Here is a 24,158-nt window from a genome sequence, read left to right as displayed (position 1 = left end):
ACTGGGATGTTTATTTGACACCCTAAGCAAAAGTCAGACCACCAGGAAGTAGTCTGAGTGGCCATAAATGTCACTGACATGGTCCATATTCTGGTCATTCTGTTATGTGATCTCCCCAGGATGCAAAAGCAGAAGAGAGCGTGTTTGATGGAAATAGGGAGGGGCTAGGCACCCAGGAGTCTGAGAGGAAGGAGAATACTCCTAATAGGACAGGTGAGAGAACTTGAGTCCTGTTTGGTCTTGGAAAAAGTTGCTGGGTGTGGAGCTGTGTTCCTGAATTTGTAAAATCTCAGTTCCAAATAAAATAAATGTATGTTTTCTTCTAAGGAGATTGAGGTAATTCTCAAAAAAAAAAAAAAAAAAAAAGGTGTTTCTTTACGCTCAGTGAAGACCATCCCAAAGCTGAATTAGTAAAACATGGATGAACCTCAGGAATGAAGATGGTTAAACACTTAAGACAGAAACTAGTCTATAAATGCAAAATACATTTCATTATTCCTGTGCAGATAAATACATATATAGATATATGTATTTGTTGTTAAGTCACTAAGTGGCGTCCTGCTCTTTGTGACCCCGTGGACTGTAGCACACCAGGCTTCCTTGTCCTTCACTATCTCCCAGAGTTTGCTCAAACTCAAGTCCATTGAGTTGGTGATGCCATTCAACCATCTCATTCTTGATAAAAGATGAACATATCTTCACAGAAAGTCCAAAAGTATGTTTTTATTAGATATGTGCTTTTAAATTAAGTTAGAATTTCACTTTCCTCTTGCTACCCTGGGTCACTTTTGGAGGTTTTCTTTTGCTTAAATGTTGCATAAAAGGCTAAACTCTCTAACAAACCTGTGCTATGGTTTATTTTAAGATTTTTTAATTAATTAAATTATTTTAACTGGAGACTGATTACTTTACAATATTGTGGTGTTTTTTTGCCATACATCGACATGAATCAGCCATGGGTGCCCATGTGTCCCCCCATCCTGAATAGTAAGGAGCACTTCGTGAATTTACATGCCATACTTGTGCCAGGGCCACACTAATCTTCTCTGTATCATTCCAATTTTAGTATCAGTTCAGTTCAGTCACTCAGTAGTGTCAGACTCTTTGTGACCCCATGAATCGCAACACGTCTGGTCTCCCAGTCCATCATCAACTCCCGGAGTCCACCCAAACCCATGTCCATCGAGTCAGTGATGCCATCCAACCATCTCATCCTCTGTCATCCCCTTCTCCTCCTGCCCTCAATCTTTCCAAGCATCAGGGTCTTTTCCAATGAGTCAGCTCTTCACATCAGGTGGCCAAAGTATTGGAGTTTCAGCTTCAACATCAGTCCTTCCAATGAACACCCACGACTGATCTCCTTTAGGATGGACTGGTTGGATCTCCTTGCAATCCAAGGGACTCTCAAGAGTCTTCTCCAACATCACAGTTCAAAAACATCAATTCTTCAGCACTCAGCTTTCTTTATAGTCCAACTCTCACATCCATACATGACCACTGGAAAAATCATCACCTTGACTAGATGGACCTTTGTTGGCAAAATAATGTCTCTGCTTTTTAATATGCTGTCTAGGTTGGTCATAACTTTCCTTCCAGAAGTAAGCGTCTTATAATTTCATGGCTGCAATCACCATCTGCAGTGATTTTGGAGCCCAAAAAATAAAGTCTGACACTGTTTCCACTGTTTCCCCATCTATTTGCCATGAAGTGATGGGACCGGATGCCATGATCTTCGTTTTCTGAATGTTACGCTTTAAGCCAACATTTTCACTCTCCTCTTTCACTTTCATCAAGAGGCTTTTTAGCTCCTCTTCACTTTCTGCCATAAGGGTGGCGTCATCTACATATATGAGGTTATTGATATTTCTCCGGGAAATCTTGATTCCAGCTTATGCTTCTTCCAGCCCAGTGTTTCTCATGATGTACTCTGCATATAAGTTAAATAAGCAGGGTGACAATATACAGCCTTGACTTACTCCTCTTCCTATTTGGAACCAGTCTGTTGTTCCATGTCCAGTTCTAACTGTTGCTTCCTGACCTGCATACAGATTTCTCAAGAGACAGGTCAGGTGTTCTGGTATTCCCATCTCTTTCAGAATTGTACACAGTTTATTGTGATCCACACAGTCAAAGGCTTTGGCATAGTCAATAAAGCAGAAATAGATGTTTTTCTGGAACTTTCTTCCTTTTTCCATGATCCAGCAGATGTTGGCAATTTGATCTCTGGTTCCTCTGCCTTGTGTAAAACCAGCTTGAACATCAGGAAGTTCACGGTTCATGTATTACTGAAGCCTGGCTTGGATAATTTTAAGCATTACTTTACTAGCATGTGAGATGAGTGCAATTGTGCGGTAGTTTGAGCATTCTTTGGCATTGCCTTTCTTTGGGATTGGAATGAAAACTGACCTTTTCCAGTCCTGTGGCCACTGCTGAGTTTTCCAAATTTGCTGGCATATTGAGGGCAGCACTTTCACAGCATCATCTTTCAGGATTTGAAATAGCTCAACTGGAATTCCATCACCTCCACTAGCTTTGTTCATAGTGATGTTTTCTAAGGCCCACTTAACTTCACATTCCAGGATGTCTGGCTCTAGGTGAGTGATCACACCATTGTGATTATCTGGGTCATGAAGATCTTTTTTGTACAGTTCTTCTGTGTATTCTTGCCACCTCTTCTTAATATCTTCTGCTTCTGTTAGGTCCATACCATTTCTGTTCTTTATCGAGCCCATCTTTGCATGAAATTTTCCCTTGGTATCTCTAATTTTCTTGAAGAGATTTCTAGTTTTTCCCATTGTGTTCTTTTCCTCTATTTCTATGTATTGATCGCTGAAGAAGGCTTTCTTATCTCTTCTTGCTATTCTTTGGAACTCTGCATTCAGATGCTTATATCTTTCATATATATATATATATATATATATATATATATATATATATATATATATCTTTCATATCTTTCCTTTTCTCCTTTGTTTTTCACCTCTCTTCTTTTTACAGCTATTTGTAAGGCCTCCCTGGACAGCCATTTTGCTTTTTTGCATTTCTTTTCCATGGGGATGGTCTTGATCCCTGTCTCCTGTACAATGTCATGAACCTCATTCCATAGTTCATCAGGCACTCTATCTATCAGGCCTAGGCCCTTAAATCTATTCCTCACTTCCACTGTATAATCATAAGGGATCTGATTTAGGTCATACCTGAATGGTCTAGTGGTTTTCCCTACTTTCTTCAATTTGAGTCTGAATTTGGTAATAAGGAGTTCATGATCTGAGCCACAGTCAGCTCCTGGTCTTGTTTTTGTTGACTGTATAGAGCTTCTCCATCTTTGGCTGCAAAGAATATAATCAGTCTGATTTGGTGTTGACCATCTGGTGATGTCCATGTGTAGAGTCTTCTCTTGTGTTGTTGGAAGAGGGTGTTTGCTATGGCCAGTGCATTTTCTTGGCAAAACTCTTAGTCTTTGCCCTGCTTCATTCTGCATTCCGAGGCCAAATTTGCCTGTTACTCCAGGTGTTTCTTGACTTCCTACTTTTGCATTCCAGTCCCCTATAATGAAAAGGACATCTTTTTTGGGTGTTAGTTCTAAAAGTTCATGTAGGTCTTCATAGAAGCATTCAACTTCAGTTTCTTCAGCGTTACTGTTTGGGGCACAGGCTTGGATAACTGTGATATTGAATGGTTTGCCTTAGAGACAAACAGATCATTCTGTCATTTTTGAGATTGCATCCAAGTACTGCATTTCAGAATCTTTTGTTGATCATGATGGCTACTCCATTTCTTCTGAGGGATTCCTGCCCGCAGTAGTAGATATAATGGTCATCTGAGTTAAATTCACCTATTCCAGTCCATTTTAATTCACTGATTCCTAGAATGTCGACGTTCACTCTTGCCATCTCTTGTTTGATCAGTTCCAATTTGCCTTGATTCATGGACCTGGCATTCCAGGTTCCTATGCAATATTGCTCTTTACAGCATTGGACCTTGCTTCTATCACCGGTCACATCCACAGATGGGTATTGTTTTTGCTTTGGCTCCATCCCTGCGTTCTTTCTGGAGTTATTTCTCCGCTGACCTCCAGTAGCATATTGGGCCCCTACTGACCCAGGGAGTTCCTCTTAAATATCCTAGCATTTTGCCTTTTCATACTGTTCATGGGGTTCTCAAGGCAAGAATACTGAAGTGGTTTGCCATTCCCTTCTCCAGTGGACCACATTCTGTCAGACCTCTCCACCATGACCCATCTATCTTGGGTTGCCCCACGGGCATGGCTTAGTTTCATTGAGTTAGACAAGGCTGTGGTCCTAGTGTGATTAGATTGACTAGTTTTCTGTGAGTTTGGTTTCAGTGTGTCTGTCCTCTGATGCCCTCTTGCAACACCTACTGTCTTACTTGGGTTTCTCTTACCTTGGGCATGGGGTATCTCTTCACGGCTGCTCCAGCAAAGTGCAGCCGCTGCTCCTTACCTTGGGTGGGGGGTATCTCCTCACCGCTGCCCTTTCTGACTTTCAACTAAGCCCTCCTGCACCCAGGTAGCCACCGCTCCTTGGACGCAGGGTTGCTCCTCCCCGCCGCCGCCCCTGGCCTCCGACGCAGGGTAGCTCCTCTCGGCCGTTCCTGTACTGTCGCAGCCTAGCACTCTAGGCCACTGCCCCTGGCCTCGGACGTGTGGTAACGACTCTTGGCCGCCGCCCTTCGGGCATGGGGTCCTCCCAGCTTTTGCCCCTGACCTCTGATGTGGGGTAGCTCCTCTGCCGTGCTTAGTGTGCCGGTCGCAGCCACCCACGCTTAGAGTGACTTCTAAACACAATACTTTTCCTCATGATCTGCCTCCTAATCTCTAAAGTTATCTCAGACCTCTCTCTCAATATCAGTGTCCAAATGCCTTGTAGATCATGTTGTTGTTGTTGTTGTTTAGGTCGCTCAGTTTTGTCCAACTCTTTGCAACCCCATGGACTGTATCCTGCCGGGCTCCTCTGTCCATGGGATTCTCTAGGCAAGAATACTGGAGTGGGTTGCCATTTCCTTCTCCTGGGGATCTTCCTGATGCAGGGATTGAACCGACATCTCCTGCATTGCAGGTGGGTTCTTTACCACTCAGCCCCCAGGGAATCCCTCAACTTCTCCTCTATCATGGATATTTTGGAAGGAGCATCCTCCAGTAAGCCACACAGACGTTCTTTCAGGTGCATCCCTGCTCTGGCTTCCACTGTCCACCCACTTGTCATTACCAGCCGGGGATGATGAAGGCTCGCTTGTCTCCTGCACAAATGTCAGGTCTGGTGTGCTTGCCACAGACAGGTTTTTATTCACACAGCAAATACAGATGGGCTCATGGATCCCTCAAGAGATTGTGCAGAAATTATTCTTTCCTGGTGGAGTCTGAAAAAGATGCTTAAATGTGAGGAGAATCTTTCCCTGATATATTAGTGATAGTTGGGCATATAGCCTGAATAAGCATATTTTCAGTATAGTTTGTAATCTAGGTCAAGAGAGATGATTAAAATCAGCTACATTCCATCAGCATGGAAAAAGAATTCTTAAAATTATAGTTGATAATGATGCTCAGATTCATTCAGCCACTATTCAGCATAAAAGAGATTCTCCAGAATTAACAGATTAATCATAAATATATGCAGTGTACAGATATGTATTGATCATAAATCCCCCATACAATATTATCTGCCAACAAATGTGTACCTTCAGCAAGATCCATAAGCCATAAATGGGGCTATAACTAGGACACCTCTCCCACAGAATCCCTCGCTGGGGATTTGATATTTGCCTTGACTGATTTAGTCATTCCACAAATATTAGTTGAAAGCCTACTGTGTAGCAGGTATGGTGCTGGGTGCTGGAACACAACATGAAAAGAGCAGAAAACAGACTTGCTTTCTGAACTTTTCTTGTATGTAGGGATAAGGGTAGGAAGAGGAATATACATACATATCTATATTTATATCTATAATGTAACATAAAGCTTTTTGAAGAAAAATCAACTGGGTAAGGAGGTAATGGGCTTCCTTGGTGGCTCAGTGGTAAAGAATCCAGCTGTCAATGCAGGAGATGGGGGTTTGTTTCCTGGGTTGGGAGAATGCCCTGGAGAAGGAAATGGCAACTCACTACAATATTCTTGCCCGGAGAATCCCATGAGCAGAGGAGCCTGGTGGTCAATATTCTGTGGGGTCCCAAAGAGTCAGACACAACTGAATAACTGAATACTCACTCAAGAAGGTAATAGCAGAGGGTGAATGGAGACTATATTCTCAGTGGGTTGCTTCTCCAGCATCTCAGATAAGGTGGTCTGGGGACAAAGGAAGATACTAGGTAAATGGCCTGCCAGCCAGGAGCATTCATGGATGTGGAAATACCAAGTGCACAGCCTGACCCTAGAACAGCCCAGGTATATTCTGTGAATCTGCAGAAAGGAGGCTTTGTGGCTGAAACAAAAGGTGACTTAACAACTGTATTTTCAGGTCAAACTATTTTCCACAGTTACTTACTTGAATTTGGGACATGGGGGCTACTTGATCAAAAAGAGACTGGAAATCAGGAGGAGATTAAAACAAAAAGAAAGAAATGTGAGAAAAAAAAGGGTTTAAGAAGTAATTAAAGAGGGATTTCTTGGTGGCTCAGTGGTAATGAGTCAACCTGCCAATGAAGAAGACCCCTGATCCAAGAAGAATTAGACCCCTGATCCATGAAGACCCCACATACTAAGGAACGGCTAAGCCCAGGGAAACTCCTGAGCCTGAGCTCTGTGAAAGAGAATCCACTACAGTGAGAAGCCCTTGAGCTGAAGGAGAGAATAGCCCCCACTCACTGCAATTAAAGGAAAACCTGCACAGCAGGCAAGACTCATTGTAGCCAAAAAATAAATAGAATTATAAAAAAAGAACTAAAGAGTAGAAGATGATTCCATAGTAAATGAGATCTCTGTTCATTGCCTGAACTCTAGAAAGACAAAATGTGTTTTAGTCAAACACCATTTTGACTGGTGTTTATATTAGTCAAAACACCAGCCCTGGGATAACATCTTTGCAAAACCACTCAATGGGAAAATAAGTTTGATATTCCCTTCTTCTTGGTGACTATAAAATATTATTACATGTATCCAAATATATGAGAAGAGCCAAGATGCTCAGGTAGTTGCATTGATCCCAAAACTGTAGAAACTGAGATTGTTTTGTTCATTTTGAAACAGTTGCATTAGTTGCATTAAAAACAACAGAGATCTGATAGAATGAGTGCAGCCTGTTTAATGAGGGTAAAGAATGTGGTGTTTATTTTATTTTATTTTTTAAAGAGGCTCCAAAATACCAGGGCTTAATGATAATGAACCACAGGTGGGCTTGGTAACATGGACTCCCCAAGGTGCCACCTGTGAGGAGCATGAGAGAAGGAGGCTGGGTCAGAGGCACCTTGCTCAGCTACTCACTTCGACATACACTCCAGGAAAACTCTGACCCCCAGCACCTTTCAACTGGACCTCACAACCATTAAGGACAAACATTTTCTTTGCTGCAAAGGAGAGGAAAGTTTTAAATTCCATCTCAAGTTAATGATGGAGAGGGCACCATTTTTATTAAAATATCGTAGTATTAGGATTTCTCTGCCACCTGGAACTTTCTTATTGCATCTTCCTTCAACTCCATGACTTCACAAAGAAGTAAAGCTCAAGGTCAGTCACTATGGTCCATTTTCTCTGTGTATAAAGCTCATTTGGCATCCAGCTAACCTTACCAGTATTTTGTTGGTTTGTTTTTTCCTTGTTTCTGGCCAGTTGGTCAATGAGTTTAAGGTAGCATTTGTCTGTATGGAAAGAAATGAAGAGCAGCCAAGTGAGAACAAGCAAAACCACTTATTCTAAGTTTGCTAAAATTACAGGGAGTCTGCTACGACTTGTGTCACAGCAGAGACACCAAGGCAGGTGGAGGAGAGGAGAGGGCAAGCTTTAGAAGATGGGGGGCTTCAGTGTGTCCTGGATGGAGGGCATCGGCCCAGAGATGCTGAAAGCAGGCAAACTGTTGAAGCAGAGCATGGTGTCTTATTGATGAGGGTGAGTATTTGGCTTTCTCTGGTCGGTCCTATGTCAGAAGCAGAAACAGAAATGGGGTCTGTCATCTATTCGTCAACTCCTGGTCATGAGGGGCTGATTGTTACAGATATTAGTTGGCTTTCTAGATTGTTATTGGATATGATGGTCCGATGTCCTTCAAGTCTGACCGTGCTGCCTATTGTAGAAAAGGGATTTCCAGGGCAGGGTATTTCTGGTTGTGGATTTAAGTTCTACTTTTATGTATAGTAGTCTGGTCATTGTCCTTTTGTGCATTTGGGATCTTATCTGTAAGTTAGCTCATTTGTGGGTTTTTTGAAAATTACTGTAGAGTTGCTTTACAATGTTGTTAGTTTCTTACTACAATGCCATCAGCTATAGGTATGCATATATCCTCTCCCTCTTGAGCCTCCCACCTCACCCCCATCCCACATATCTAGGGATTTTTTTTTTAAGCCAGTGTTATAGCAGATGCTTTGCTCAAGGAATCTGAAGGCACCACTGTGACAGAATGAGGAATCCCACTGGTCCTCCATACCTAAAAGTAGTTTTCCCCCTGGACTTATGTAACACCACACTTGACTGGATCCATTACTATCTGACTGGTTAATTTTACTCAGTTCTCTCTCTTCATCTATCTTGTAATGAATGCATTTTATGAGGACGAAGGATTTGGTCCTCATATTCTCTTTTCTTTCCTCTACGTTTTTTCCTTAGTAATGCCTCTAGTTTCAGAACTTTCACGTATCCTGTACACTGAGGACCCTGAAAACCATGTCCTCAAATAATACATGTCCTGAACTCCATAAATATAAAATGTAACTGAATCCTTGCCATCTCCACTAGACTGTCTGGAAAGTATCTCAGACTTCTAGGACAGCATAAAACTGTTCAGTTCCACCTCACAAGCACTGTCCACCCCTACTTCCTACTCATTCATCTTAACAGGGGCTGCCTTAACACCATAGACTGTGGCTTAAACAACAGAGATTTGTCTTCTGACAGTTCAGAGGCTTCAGAGGCTTCAGAGGATTCTGAGATGAGGGTCCCAGCAAGGGCCAGTTCAGGCAGGAGTCTTCTTCCTGGCTTGCAGATGGCCAGCTTTGTTGCCCTGTGCCCATGTGGCTGTTCCTGGATCAGGGTATGGAGAGGAGCGCTCACTGTACCTTCCTTTTATTGTGGAAAAAACAAATGAAGTGAAAGTCACTTAGTCCTGTCTGACTCTTTGAAACCACATGGACTATACAGTCCATGGAATTCTCCAAGTTAGAATACTGGAGTGGGTAGCCATTCCCTTCTCTAGGGAAATCTTCCCAACCCAGGAATCCTACAGGGGGCTTCCCAGGTGGCTCAATGGCAAAGAATCCCTTCCACCTGCGATGCAGGAGACACAAGAGATACAGGTTTAATCCCTGGGTCAGGAAGATCCTCTGGAGGAGGAAACGGAAATCCACTCCTCCACCCCAGTATTCTTACCTGGGAAGTCCCATGGACAGAGGAGCCTGGTGGGCCACAGTCCAGGGAGTCATAAAGAGACACGACTGAGCGACTGAGCATGAATGTAATCCCTACAATGTTATGAGGACCTCACCCTTATGTCACCGCCTGGACCAGAACAACCCCCAAATGTCCTTCTCTCCAAATCTTCAAGTTAGAGTTTCAACATATGCAGTTAGGTGGAGGGGACACAGCTGAGTGCTCAGCAAGACCCTAGAGAGTGACATTCATTCCCTCAGTCATTCAAGCTGGTGCCTAGAACCCTTGATTCCTGTCTTCAAGTCCATGTCCAGTCCATCAGTAAATGCCAGCTTGATTTCCAGCACATGCTTCATAGCCAGACATGTCTCAGCATTTCTGCCAGTGATATCTTGGTCCAAGCCACCATAATTCCTTGGCTACCAGTGGCTTCCTAACTGTGGAGGAGGAAATGGCAACCCACTCCAGTATTCTTGCCTGGAGAATCCCATGGACAGAGGAGCATGATCGGCTACAATCTATAGGGTTGCAAAGAGTTGGACATGACTGAAGCAACTTACCACCGCCACAGCTTCCTAACTGATTTGCTTTTCTCCAGTCTTTCCCCGTATGGTTGGTTTTTTTTTTTTTTTAATGTTTTTTCTTTGTTTGTTTTTAAACTTTTTATTTTGCTTTAACAGTATAACTGGTTAACAATGGTTTCACGTGAACAATTTAAGTGACTCAACCATATATAGACATGCTTTCCCTGTATAGTTGATTTGTTTTCACAGCATGGAGGATTTTACTAATGCTATTTTCCTTATATAAAATCTAATCATTCCTTTACTTCCCGGTTCACATGGCAAAATAGAATTTTTCTCTGGCATGTGAAGCCCTGTATGATCTCACTCCTGCCTCTTAGACATCGTAGGTCCTCCTCTATCCTTTGTTTCACTAGCTATGATTCTCTAATGTAACTAAGAATTCATGTCTCAGCTACCTGCTGTTCCTCTGCTTGATCCCCTCTTTCCCAAGGTTTCCACAAAGCTTTTTACTATTTGTCTTGAAGCCGGCAATCAAATATCATCTTTTCCAAGAGGTCTTCCCTCCCTTTAAGAGATTCACAGACTTTCTCTAGCACACCCTCCTGTTACGTCATCATTGTAGCACTGAGTCCTTGAAACAGTGTTGTCACTAAGTTCTTTGTGGCAATGAATTCCATTTTTGATTCACTTGACATAATCACCAAACTGAGAACAGTACCGGACTCAGAGCAAAGACTGAACAAACGTTTGTTGATTTATTAAGAGAAACTCTGGTTGGGAGAGTGCAAAGAAAAAATGGTGAAAGAGAAGCAGTATTCAGGTTTCTTCAAGATACAGAAATGTAGGCTGCCTTCTGGAGATAACAGCTGGCCGCTATGATGTTGATTGCCTGTAAAACATTTGTGGGTCATCGGGAGAAAAAGAGATAACTTTGGCTTCTTCTGTTCCTCTAGAGTTTCACCTGGGGAAATAAACAGAGGTAGAGGAATTTTGATTGATTCTGCCAAGGGTTAGCCATTCAGAAGCAGCAGTAATTAATTAAGGAACAAAATGTAGGTACAGATAATCCATCGCCTGAGGTGGAGCTCAGCACCAGGGCTGGAAATCGGTGAGAAGCATCCTGGCTCTAAATTACAAAGGGCTTTAATAATATAGTAAGATTGTTCAGCAACTACTGCGTGTGTGCTCAGTCATGTCTGACTCTTTGTGACCTTATGGACTATAGCCCACTGGGTTCCTCTGTCCATGGAATTCTCCAGGCAAGAATACTGGAGTGAGTTGTCGTTTCCTTCTCCAGGGAAGCGTCTCAATCCAGGGGTTGAATTGGTGTCTCTTATGTCTCCTGCAATTGCAGGTGGGTTCTTTACCACTGAACAACCTGGGAAGTCCTTACAAAGTGCTTTAGAAGAGGTGTCAAAATTTGCTGAGGGACGAGCTCTCCAATCAGATGTTAACAGCTGAAGATGGGTGGAGACTGGTTGGTTGCAGCAGTTGCCAATGAATCAGGCCTCATGTTAATGTTAATGTGTTTCAATTTTGGTATAATTGGAAGAGCCTTGATCTTGACTTATATACGCGTGTGTATAACTTAATTAACAAAAAAGGATTGTTAATCCTACAGTCTCCATCCCAATTTACCATTGAAAAATTTCAGGTGTTATTGACTATTGCAACCAAATATGTAAAATCTCCACAAAAGGAGATTCCATCAAGCAGTAAAGAGTATAAAACCTCATGTAGAGGAGAATTAACCCCAAACAAAGAAAACATTTGGCTGATGAGTTTGAGCCAGTTCAGTGACAGCTCATGTCAACATGTCACAAGTGGATTTCTATTCTCTATATTTTCTTTTGTTGATGGGTCTGCTTTAAATTGGGCTTCCCTTGTAGCTCAAAGGTAAAGAATTTTCCTGCAATACAAGAGACCTGGGTTTGATCCCTGTGTCAGGAAGATCTGCTAGATGAAGGCATGGCAACCCACTCCCGTATTCTTACCTGGAGAATCCCATGGACAGAGGATCCTGGGAAGCTATAGTCCATAGGGCTGCTAAGAGTCAGACACAACTGAAGGGTCTTAGTGTGCAGGCACGCTGCTTTAAATTGTGGGCATTGTCATGTTCACACTTGAAGAGCTAGGAAGGTTGTTGCTTTTTATGTAATGATTAGTTACAGGCAGTCGTATAACCATGATGATATCAGGGTTGGGAAACTCAAGTCATGCACCCAGGCAATGCCATCAGGAGAATGCCCTGAAAAAAACAGACATTGTTCCTACTTGTGCTATAAAGTGCTCAAGGCAGCACAGGAAACATGGCTTAAATTAAGCAAAAAAAGAATTTTTTTTTTTTTTCAAATTGCAAAGACTTAAGTTGTAGTTGTGTCAGCTGCACCAAGAGAGGAGCTATTTCTTAAGATTAGATTCACTGAAGAGGCTGTTTCTCAGCTGGAAGGGTGAGGGGAGGGTTTTCTTTTGCATCAAAACCGACTGCTTAAATCTGCTTTGTCACCTTCGAGAATTTTCTTTTCTGTCTTTAATGTTGTTGTTGTTCAGCTGCTAAGTCGTGTCCGACTCCACCCCCATAGACTGCAGCACACCAGGCTTCCCTATCTCCCAGTTCAAATTGATGTCCATTGAGTTGGTGATGCCATCCAACCGTCTCATCCTGTGTTGTCTCCTTCTTCTCCTGGCTTCAATCTTTCCCAGCATCAGAGTCTTTTCCAGTGAGTCAGCTCTTCGCATCAGGTGGCCACAGATTTGGAGCTTCAGCATGAGTCGTCCCAGTGAATATTAGAGGTTGAGTTCATCTATGACAGACTAGTTTGTTCTCCTTGCTGTCCAAGGGACTCTCCTTCTCCAGCACTGCAGCTTGAAAGCATCAGTTCTTTGGTGGTCATTTGTAACAGTTATTATCTAATAGTGCACAACAGTCAGCCTCTGTGTAGGTGGTTCTGCATGCACAGATTCAATAAATGTTCAAGAAAATAAATCCTGAAAGTTGCAAAAAGCAAAACTTCAATTTGCCATGGCCAACAACTATTTACATAGTGTTTGCATCCTATTTACAACTACTTACATAATATTTACTTTGCATGAGTTGCTTTAAGTCATCTAGAGATGATGAAAAGTACCCTGGAGAAGTGTATGAAAGTGAAAGTGAAGTCACTTAGTCATGTCCGACTCCTTGCGACCCATGGACTGTAGCCCACCAAGCTCCTCCATCCATGGGATTCTCCAGGCAAGAATACTGGAGTGGGTTGCCATTTCCTTCTCCAGGGGATCTTCCCAACCCAGGGATCGAACCTAGGTCTCCTACATTGCAGGCAGACACTTTAACCTCTGCACCACCAGGAATTGTATGTTGATATAAGGGACTGGATAGTCTTGGATTTTGGTGTCCTTGGGTGGTCCTGGAACCAAAGCCCAGTAGACACCTAGGGTCGACTGTACTCTTAAAACATTTTGTTCATAGTATAAAATGATGAGGTTTCCCTGGTGGCTCAGTGGTAAAGAATCCTCCTGCCAAGCAGGAGATGTGGATTCAGTCCCTGGGTGGGGAAGGTCCCCTGGAGGAGGAAATGGCAACTCACTCCAGTATTCTTGCCCAAGGAATCCCATGAACGGAGGAGCCTGGCAGGATACAGTCCATGGGGTCACAGAGGGTTGGACATGATTGAGCGATTAACAGTTTTTCACATAAAATAACGATGTTGATATTATACACAGTCTTGCATGTTTTCTATTTTTTACTGTCACTTATTTTAAGAATTTCAATTAGCTTTTGCATCTTAGGAGTATTATGACTTTTTTATGGTTTATCACAAGATATTGATTGTAGTTTGCTGTGCTATATAGAAGGACCTTACTATCTATCCATTTTGTATTAAAACATAGTAGTGTGTGTGTCTGCTAGTCCTAAACTCCCAACCCATCCCTCCCCCATGCCCCTTGCCCAACATTAATTTTAAAATACCACATTTGATTTCTAAGATGTTCATGTTTAGAGAAAACCTTGTATTCATTCTCTTTTTGCTTATCTCTTACTGTGATCTGTAAGTAAACATTTCAAATAATTAAAGAGCTGCTCATCCATCTATATTCTGATTTTTCCTCTTTACTTGAATGCTATGGAATATGCTTTCTTTAACAAGTCATTTGTATTTCCTTAAAAAAAAAAAAAAACACCTTTCCAAGCTTAACTTGTCTCTTAAGAAAGGAAGATGTTCAGATAAAGTTTGCCAGTAGCTTCCACAAGAGTCAAAATGACACTTTTGTCTCCCTTGTGCTCTAATGCACTGCCAGAGATGAGAGAGAGTCAGAGAGTAAGGGAGAGACAGACAAGGAGAGGCAGAACCAAAGGAAAGCAGAGGACTGCTCACTGTTGGACCAGTGGGGAATCACAGAACAATGCGGAAGACAAAGCACTGAGCAAGGTAATTACACCTGCGATATCCTTTAACCTGGTGGGTAATGTATACTTTACAAATATACTGTGTGCACTTACATTTCTAAGATACTTCGATTATGGTATATTATATAAAGCTCTTTGGTCTATTTATGCAGATCATTTGCCTTTGGCTTAATTAATTGTCTCACTCTTTCCCAGAGAGGCATGTTTGGCAGAAGAAGAAATTCCACTGGGTGAAAATCAGACTTTGTAAGCGACATGTGCCAGGTTGTGCGTTTCTCTCCTAATAGCACCACCGTCAGGGACTTGACCGAGATGCCCAAGAAGTCTTCATTATTGAGAATTTATGTTTCTCTGGTGGCTTCCATTTGCAAAATGAGCCTCGGCCACATATTAAACATTGATGGCTGATGCCACTTTATTGCTGCTGGTCTATTCAGCATCTCTTTTCACAGAACACAATCTGCATAATTAGAAAATAGCCCAACTTCTGTATCTGGTGCAACAGGAGTGTAAAGAGGTCACACTCTTCCTAGGGTTTCACATGCCAACCTTCATAGCACAAATGTGATAATAACATTCTTTCAATTTTATAGTGTTCATAGGTACACTGGATAGTGTTCACGAAACTAAAAGTGAGACAAAGGAAAGATATTAATTTATTAAGACAAGCAAAACATCACATTAACTTAGATGTTAAGTAAAATTTGGGGAGAATTTACTACAGCAGGAAATGACCATATCCATAGCATTACCAAAAGTAATTGCAAGACAAATGAGACAGCTTGTTTCATATAAACCAGCCCACAAACTATTCATAGTATTGCTGTACATTTTCCATTCATAATTTTCCCATCATTTATTTCTGTCCCATTTAACTTAATCTCCTAAAGAGATTTTTAAGGTATCTTCTAAAATACCCTCATGTAGTATCTCTGTCATTTGTGAAAATGTCAAGTTTTACATATGATAATATTAAGGGATTATAAAAAATGAAATATGAGGCCAGCATTTAATTTAGTGATATGATATGTACATTGGTAACTCATAAATTAAATCCAGCCAGACTTGATTAAGTGCTAACAATATGCATAATGTGTGTGTCAGTCATGTCCAACTCTTGGTGACCTCATGGACTACAGCCCACCCGGCTCCTCTGTCCATGGGATTTCCCAGGCCAGAATACTGGAGTGGGTTGCCATTTTTGCCATTTCCATCTCCAGCGGATCCTCCTGACCCAGGGGTTGAATCCATGTCTCTTGCAGTGGCAGGTAGGTCCTTTACCAGCTGAGCCATCAGGGAAGTCCACCCTATACATAGGAATATCTTAAGTATTAAAAGGAAAATGAATAGGCTGCTTCAAGTTGGTTGGAGTAGCAGATCTGCTTTGAATTAGTCAGTCATTTAGATTCAGAACCTTCTTGGTAGTGTCTGTTTTGATTTAAGGCTATTTTGTTGTCTTTGAGGGAAAAAATGCTTCTTGTATTTTTTATAGGGAATTGGACTTGAAAATTTCCAATTTTGGGTATATTTTTGACCATGTCTTTAGAATGTTTTCATAGGAAAAAAAATCTAAGTTGAAAACATTATAAAATAAATTGAGGTTTTATATATTAAGGTATTCATTGAAAAGATAAATTGCAACAGACTCATTGAATAGGAGGCAAGCATGCTCAAATTGCTCTTTCAACAGCATTGTTACTGATTTGAGAGTTTGCATCTGAAAATGTATGTGCATACATATACTTGCACAGAGATATTTAACTGTACATATATATTTTACATCTTCATCCTTGTCTCTGCCTGTATCTATATCCATATCTGTGCAACAGTTTATATGACTGACCATCTGTATCTAATTACATCCCTACAATGAGATTCCTCTGTGAGTTAGGTTTGTACTCTGACTTTTTTAGTGAGCAATATGTCATAGATATTCTTCCAGTCATTAGACACACGGAATATATGTTTCTGTTTATATGTAGATATATGATGAGCAGATAGATGTAGAACATTATTTTCCTAACTACTCAGTATCCTATATTATGGCATTTCATGTTCATTTTGCTAAGATTCATTAAAAATTATATAGATTACATAACAAACTTTATTATTATAAGTAGTGCTTCTATGTATGTCTTTATTAATTGATTAATTTCCTTAGCTTCTTCTTATACTTTTGATTTATTGATAAGACATAATGTATGAATATTGCAAATATTTACACATATTACTCAGTTGTCTACAAAAATGTCGAATCACTTATATTTCCACTTCTTAATGTGTGTTATCATTGTGAGTAAAATTTTTTCACTCAAATAAGTGAAAAGTTGGTAGTTCTTTGTTTTCATTAGTTCATTTTTTCATTTGAAAAATAACTTTTCTATTCATTCCCTGTTTTGTATGGTCAATGGCTTTTAAATATGAATTTTTCATTTTTCTACTGTGATAATTATTCATTCTTTATATTATGATAATTTTAATATAATATGGATATTTACCTACTATCATAAGTGGGACACACTTTTTTGCCTGATTTTATTTTTTTATACTTTATGATTTCAAGAAAATTTAAAAAGAGTTTCCCTAAGAAAAATCTTAATGTTCGTGTAGTTAAATCCAACATTTTTTGTATTTATGATTTTACCTTCGTGCTTAGAAATGACTTTGCTATGTGATATAGATTATTTATATAATGTATGTACCATTTGTATTTTCATTTAATTTTTATACTAAAATATCTGTGTGAACACAGGTTTTTCTTTCAGTTTAGGTGTAAGATTTAATAACTCACCAGTAGTCCCAACATAAGTTTTCACATAAGATTTGAAATGCCACATTTTTATATCTACTAGGCTTACATATGTGTATGTGTGAACATACAAACACATATATAATTTATATGACGATTGCATAAATTATTCTTTACAGTTAAGTGCTAATGTGCTTCCCAACTGGCACTAGTGGCTAGTCGTAAAGAACCCGCTTGCCAGTGCAGGCAACATAAGAGACACAGGTTCAATCCCTGGGTCAGGAAGTTCCCCTGGAGAAAGAAATGGCAACCCACTCCAGTATTCTTGCCCAGAAAATTCCATGGACAGAGGAGCCTGGTGGGTTACAGTCCATGGGGTAGTAAAGATTCAGACACAACTGGGCACATACTTTTGAAAATTTGTAAATTTATAAACATGTATGTATGTGTGCTTATACATTTAAATAATAATATACATTTCATATACTGCATGTAATTTGTGAGTGGATAGATCATAAAATTGAATCAGATTCTTATTTTTCTAATGTATTTAACTGATTTATTTGGATTCAATGATAAAGCAGTCAGGTCAAGAGGACATTTGGCACAGTGCATGAATTATTCCACTTAAGAGAAAATAAATGTAAGTTCCAGTGGAATCCCTACACAAGTCAAATACTTCCACATTAGCTTTCCTGCACACTCTTTCTCTAATAATACGCTGATAATCCAGCAAGCCAAGGGCTCACCGCATGCTGCCTCTCTTAAGCATCTCCTGATGCCATCATTATTCTAATCTGGTGCCAGCCATGATCAAAATGTATATTCACATCATCTACGTAAAGCAATTCTCTGGAGGATATTTTGAATGCCCTGTGTTCAGATAACATATAGCACTCAAATGCATGAATATATCTGGGCAAAAGTAAGTAGAAAAAGAATAGATGTTTAGAAGGAGGCAGATGCAGGGGAGGAAGACCAGAGCCTTCAAGTGGATGTGTTGTGGAGAGTTATTCTTCATCTTTATCTTCGGTTTATACTCATGAGAGGCAAGAAACAGGCTGCAACTGGTGTTTGCACTAATTCCGAGATGACTGAAAGAAATGTGAACTTCCAGTAGGTTGACGATGTCTCCAGGGCTGTGTTTGGACACCAGTGTGTGCCCTTGTCGCCTGCACGTGTGTGAAGGACAAGTCTCCCTAAATAATAATTGCACCTTCCTCCATGCAAAGTGCCAACTTTGGTTTGTTTCTGTCATTCTCCCTCCTTAAAAGCATGCCATTCTTATAAGCACTGTTCTTTTATTAGACACATTCAGACAGCATAGTTTCCGTGTTGAGAAATAAACTAAAGCCATAACTTCAACTCCAAAAGCAGGGAACTGAGGGCTCCGTTATCAATGGTACAAAGAGATTCACTTCAGGGTTCCTTAAATGATGATTTTCCCTCTATACTTGTGAGCAGTTTCACTATCCCCCATCCTCTCCCCCTGTCACATTGTTCACTCTTTGACAGAGAAAGAGAAAGGAAGGCACAAAACAAAATTAAGAAAATCTTAAGTACTTTAAAATAAAAGGGGAATATGATTTTTTGAAAAATGATAAAATGTAGAGGATGTTGATTTAGTTGCAGTGAAGTGAAGTCTCCATGAAATACACAAACATAAATGGATACTGGAAATTTGAAAAAAAAAAAAAGATTTAGAAAGTCCCTTTTTATTAGAAATAGAATTATACAAAAACTATCTCTTTTCTTGGCATATAACTACTCTACAATGTTGTGTTAGCTTCTGCAGTAAAACAGTGTGAATCAGTTGTAAGTATACATATATCTGGGGCTTCCCAGGTGGTGCTAGTGGTAAAGGACCCACCTGCCAGTGAAGGAGACATGAGTCATGGGTTCATACCCTGAGTTGGGAAGATCCTCTGGAGGAGGGCCTGGCAACTCACTCCAGTATTCTTGCCTGGAGAATCCCATGGACAGAAGGGCCTGGCGGGCTAGTCCTTGGGGTCCCAAAGAGTAGGACATGACTGAAGCAACTCAGCACTCACGCATACATATCCCCTCCTTCTTGAGCCTCCCTGCTCGCCCCCATGCCACCCCTCTAGATGAGCGCTGAGCTGAGCTCCCTGTGCTATGCAGCAGCTTCCTGTTGGTTGTCTATTTCACACGCGCTAGCCTACATACGTCAGTGCCCACCCTCCCCTTCCCGCTCTGTCCATATGTCCGTTCTCTGCATCTGTGTCTGTCTCTTTAAAAAATGCTTGAGATACTGGTGTTGGGATTGCATCCCTGATATTTTGCCAGGACCCGCTTCCTCTACTTCTTTCCTGTCTTTTTCCAAATCATTTACCAACCAAGATCCAGCTCCATCCTGGTGTTGTCTGGTACACCATGTTCTCTCTTCATTTTACATATTACGAAGTCCAAAAATTCATATGGTACACAATTTTATATTAATAATTATGTTAAAATTTTAATATATAAGTTCTACCTATATTTGACATATATTACTTTTTCAGATTATTTTGCTTCTCTGTTTCTTTTCCATGTTTTTGCTAGAACAGTTGACCAGCAAGGATGGTGAATTGTGCTTATTGTTATTGGGGCACACCTGGACAGACATGTGGTTGTCACTAAGGTAGCATCCAGCAGGCTTCCTCTCACTTTATCTATCCAGGAGAGATTCCTGAACTGACCATGGACTTGATCCAACTAAATGGATACCCATGCTTTTGTTATTCATTAAATATCTACATGACTTTTCAAGTTAGAAAGGCACCCTGTGTAATGACATAAACAGAGGCTATGAAATCAGAAAGACCTGGGTTGGTGTCTTGACTCTACCAGGTAGAAATTATATGATCTTGAGAACAGCATTCGTTTGAATATCAGTTTCTTAATCTGTCACAAGTGAAGGAAAATTCTACCTCATTTAAATATTCTAAGAGTTTGAAACCTGCATTTTGAAATTGCAAGTAAAAAGCATAAATACGTAAGATTCCAAATGAATAGTAGGTGTTATTACAAATCCTAAAAATCAAAAAAGTTAAGAAAAACAAGTCAATAAAGGAAATTGTCTTTGTAGAAACATACACTAATCAAATAATCACACAAATACATGTAAAATTCTGTCAATAATAAAAGTGCTGCTGAAATGCTCAGAGTAGGAAAGTGGGATGCAGGATGAATGGAGGAGATGATGGTACTGATGCAGGCAGGAGAGGGGGGGACCACAGGAGGCTAGCAGGAGGTGATGGCAGGTTAGACAAGGTGAGGTTGGATGGAGAGAAGCAGACCAATTTAAGGGCTATTTTCAAAGTAAAGTCATCAGATTAATGAGGGATTATATATAGAGAGAGAACAGAAAGAATCATTGTTAAGTTTTTCAAGCATTCCTCTACAACCATAAAGCTGATTATTAGGCAGAAATCTGGGAAAGGAAGTCTATTTGGTTAAAACAAGCTGAACTTGAGGTGCCTTTCAGATGTCCAAAGGAGACATCAGGTCAGCAGCTAAAACACAGCAGACTTGACTGGACGAAGGGTGAAATCTGTGCAGTGACTCATGCTCCTGTGGTTGTAGAAAGGAAAAATAAGACAGACAAGGGGCAAAGACTGAAGCTGAGCACAGGAAGGCATGCCTGCCAAGGAGAGAGAGGGTGGGCATCAGAATTTAAGAGGAGAAGGAAACCAAGGGAGACTGTATCAGTGAAGCAACAGGAAAGGAACGTTACAAGTGAAGCCATGGGAGAAGCATGCTACAAGAGTCAGCTCGTCATTCCAGTGGCTCAGACAGTGAAGCACCCACCTGCCAGGGCAGGAGACACTGGTTCTATCCATGGGTCAGTAATCGCCCCTGGAGAAGGAAATGGAAACCCACTCCAGTATTCTCGTTTTCAGTATTCTGGTGGGCTACACACAGTTCATGGGTCACAAAAAGTCAGACATCACTGAGCAACTAACATGTTTAAGTAGAAAAAATGCAACCACTATCTTACTGTGGTTGATACAATAGAAGTCACATGAGACTTCAACGAGCTGCACAGCAGGGAGAGATGAATTTGGAGGAATCTGGACTGTCTTTGGATGAGGATGGGATGAAAGATGAGGCCAGGAGACAGCTGGGTGATGACGGCGTTGTTTAAAAAAATTTTACTGCAAATGAGGTAGATTTTTTTTTTTTTTTGCACAATTCATCTCATGACCCTTGGTCTTTTCTCTGTGTTCTGCCTTTTCCCTTTTAAATGTAACATTTAGAAATGAACTATTTCCCCATGGCTTGCTCCTTCTGGAATCTTCTCCATTCTATCTCCCAGCGTTTTGGAAGGGCAAGACCCTTAATTCATCCTTATAAATCACATCTTTATCCCATGCCTCACAAACCATTTGGGGGTAAATCCCATTGGCTATATCGTCAAAATGTATTCAGAATGAGAATGTTTTCATCATCTTCCACAGAAAACTCTCTGGCCCAAGACATCTTCATACTTCATTTGAATAATTTCAACATCTCCCTAAGTTCCCTCAGTGCCCAGTCTTGCCCCTTCCCCCAAACCAGTTCTCAACAACACAACCAAATAGGTCCTTTTAACACATATTTTCTTTCTATATTTTCATTCTTTTAGGTATGCAGTCGCTAAGTTGTGTCTGACTCTTTGTAACCCCATGGACCCCTCCAGGCTCCTCTGTCCGTGGGATTTCTTACTGGAGTGGCTCACCATCTCCTTCTCCAGGGAATCTCCCAACTCAGGAGGCAAACTCATGTTTCCTGTGTCTCCTGTACTGGCAGGTGTGTTCTTTACCACTGAGCCACCTGAGAAGCCCAGCAGAAACTATAGTAGGGCAGACATGGTCCAGTGACTGTATCATTGTCCTATGGCTAGCAACTCAAAAAGTGCCTCATGCATTGCAGATGCTCATTTAATATTAATGAGGAAGGAAGACCGCTATGGTACTGAAAAGGAAAAATACAGACTGTGAGTATGAGCTGAGTGTGGAACCCGCGGAAGTCCATCACTGAAGCAGTGGATGACAAGCAAGGTCCAACAAAAGGAGTCAATGAGTAACCACAGGTATAAAGAACGCCTGCAGAGACGGAGGTGGGAAAACAAGAGGAAGCTTGAAGATTGCAGATTTATGCCAGGTACCTTAGAAAATCAAACAAAATGAGAACTGAGTAACTCTCTAGTGGTTTGTCTAATAGAGGTGGTTGAGGATGTTGAAATTAACTATTTACAGAGAAGTTACTTAAATGTAAGTGTGGGGACAAGATCGCACTAGGTTGAGATGATGAGATATAAGAAAATGAAAAAGGAAATGAATGGAAGAAATGCTGAGAGTATGATACACTGGAAACTCATGATCACAGAAGAAAAAAGTGTTAACTCTACTATTTCTTTTTGCTGTTAGATAGAAACTGAGTAATATAACTAAAAGAAGAGAGGGAAATGACTGTATTATAATACAAGTTCTTGTTGTGCCATTAACCAGATCTGTGCTCTTCTGTGAATGGACTGTAGTGTGGAGGTATTACTCTAAGCTTAGACCAGTCCCCTTCAGTCAGGAGCAGTTTCATGTGCTTACAGCATTGCACGGTACAGAGGTTAACACTTTTTATGTGGCCCATGCTGTGTACATAGTAGGGATACCTGTCCTATAAGAATTCTTACACATCTGACTAAGAAGATGTATTATATCCATTGCAGAATTGTTAGTAATAGCAAACAAAATAGAAACACTCTCAATCTATCCACAAGAGACTGAGGATATATAATAGAATTAACAATGAAGCATTACTCTGCAATTTAAAAAGAACTGTAACCACAAGGAGACTTTATCCATCCATAAACCTAATCTCTATCTGAAAAGGCTGACTAGCTCTGGCCCTTTCATATATGTAAAGAGTGTCTTCTGTCATCATTGCTGTGTTGCCTCTTTCTGATTGTTTGGTCACTCAGATGATAAAGAATCAGCCTGCAATGTGAAAGACCCAGGTTCGATCCCCTGGTTGGGAAGATCCCTGGATAAGGGAATGGCAACCCACTCCAGTATTCTTGCCTGGAGGATCCCACAGACAGAGGAGACTGGAGGACTCTATAGTCCATGGGATCGCAAAGAGCCAGACACGACTGAGCGACTAAAGCTTATTTGAACACCTGGAAAGTTATTGGAACTGCTGGGCTCCAGTTATTTCATTTCCATAAATCATAGATATGACTCCATTTTGTCTAGAAACATATTAGGAGTAGCAAGTATTTTTCAAAAAGGGAGTGAAGCAGGGGCATCTTGTGAGTATTGAGTGCAGCAGTCCAGTAACCTGGGTTTTAGTATTTCTCTTGGCTCCTTCCAGATGATTGTGTCTGCACAGATCCTGTAGCCAGATATTGCAGGACCGTAAATCAGGTGGATCCGTAGGATGGCGAGATTATACCTGGGTTACAACTTCTGAATCCCAGCTGGAACTCTCTCCTGGGTTTTCTCCAATTCACAAAGTATCACTATTTGCTTTTGTGCAATCTAGGTGTCTGGTTTGCAAACCAACATGCAGGTTTGCAATATGTTGGCTCCAAAGTCCCAATCATTCCAAGTCTATGAATCTTTCTAATCTTGAAATGACCTTCCCATGGCTTTTATTTTTGGTTTTGTTTTTATGAAATAGAATGCCCAAAACAGTTTAGCCCAGAGTGTGTCTAGACTTTTCACTTGCAAACTGAGCCCTGATTGGATCAGTCTGTTTGGTCTGTCAAATTTTGCTTTTCTTTATCAATAACTCTTAATACTATTTCACATGGATAATGAAGTATATACAGTTGTTGATTGGCATGTAAATTCTGCATTTGCTAAAATATGAGAATGAGGATAAGTAAGCATAGCCAGGAAGCATTGTCATGAAGTATTTAAGATCCATTCTTATGTAAAATAATTTAGCAGAATCCTTCCTGAA

General features: G+C 40.8%; 1 protein-coding gene and 1 non-coding gene across 2 annotated transcripts in view; one reads left to right on the top strand and one right to left on the bottom strand.

The window, feature by feature from the left end:
* Positions 1–24,158, top strand: part of GALNTL6 (polypeptide N-acetylgalactosaminyltransferase like 6) — a 1,485,023-nt gene that overhangs the window by 293,161 nt on the left and 1,167,704 nt on the right. The gene's annotated exons all lie outside the window — the stretch shown is intronic.
* Positions 984–1,086, bottom strand: LOC138434850 (U6 spliceosomal RNA). Its single transcript, XR_011254919.1, has one exon. It is a non-coding gene; the product is annotated as a U6 spliceosomal RNA (small nuclear RNA).

This window comes from Ovis canadensis, chromosome 2, assembly GCF_042477335.2.
Source record: "Ovis canadensis isolate MfBH-ARS-UI-01 breed Bighorn chromosome 2, ARS-UI_OviCan_v2, whole genome shotgun sequence".
Taxonomy (NCBI): Eukaryota; Metazoa; Chordata; class Mammalia; order Artiodactyla; family Bovidae; genus Ovis; species Ovis canadensis.
Note: the sequence above shows the minus strand (reverse complement) of the source record. Positions and strands in the feature narration are given on the sequence as shown.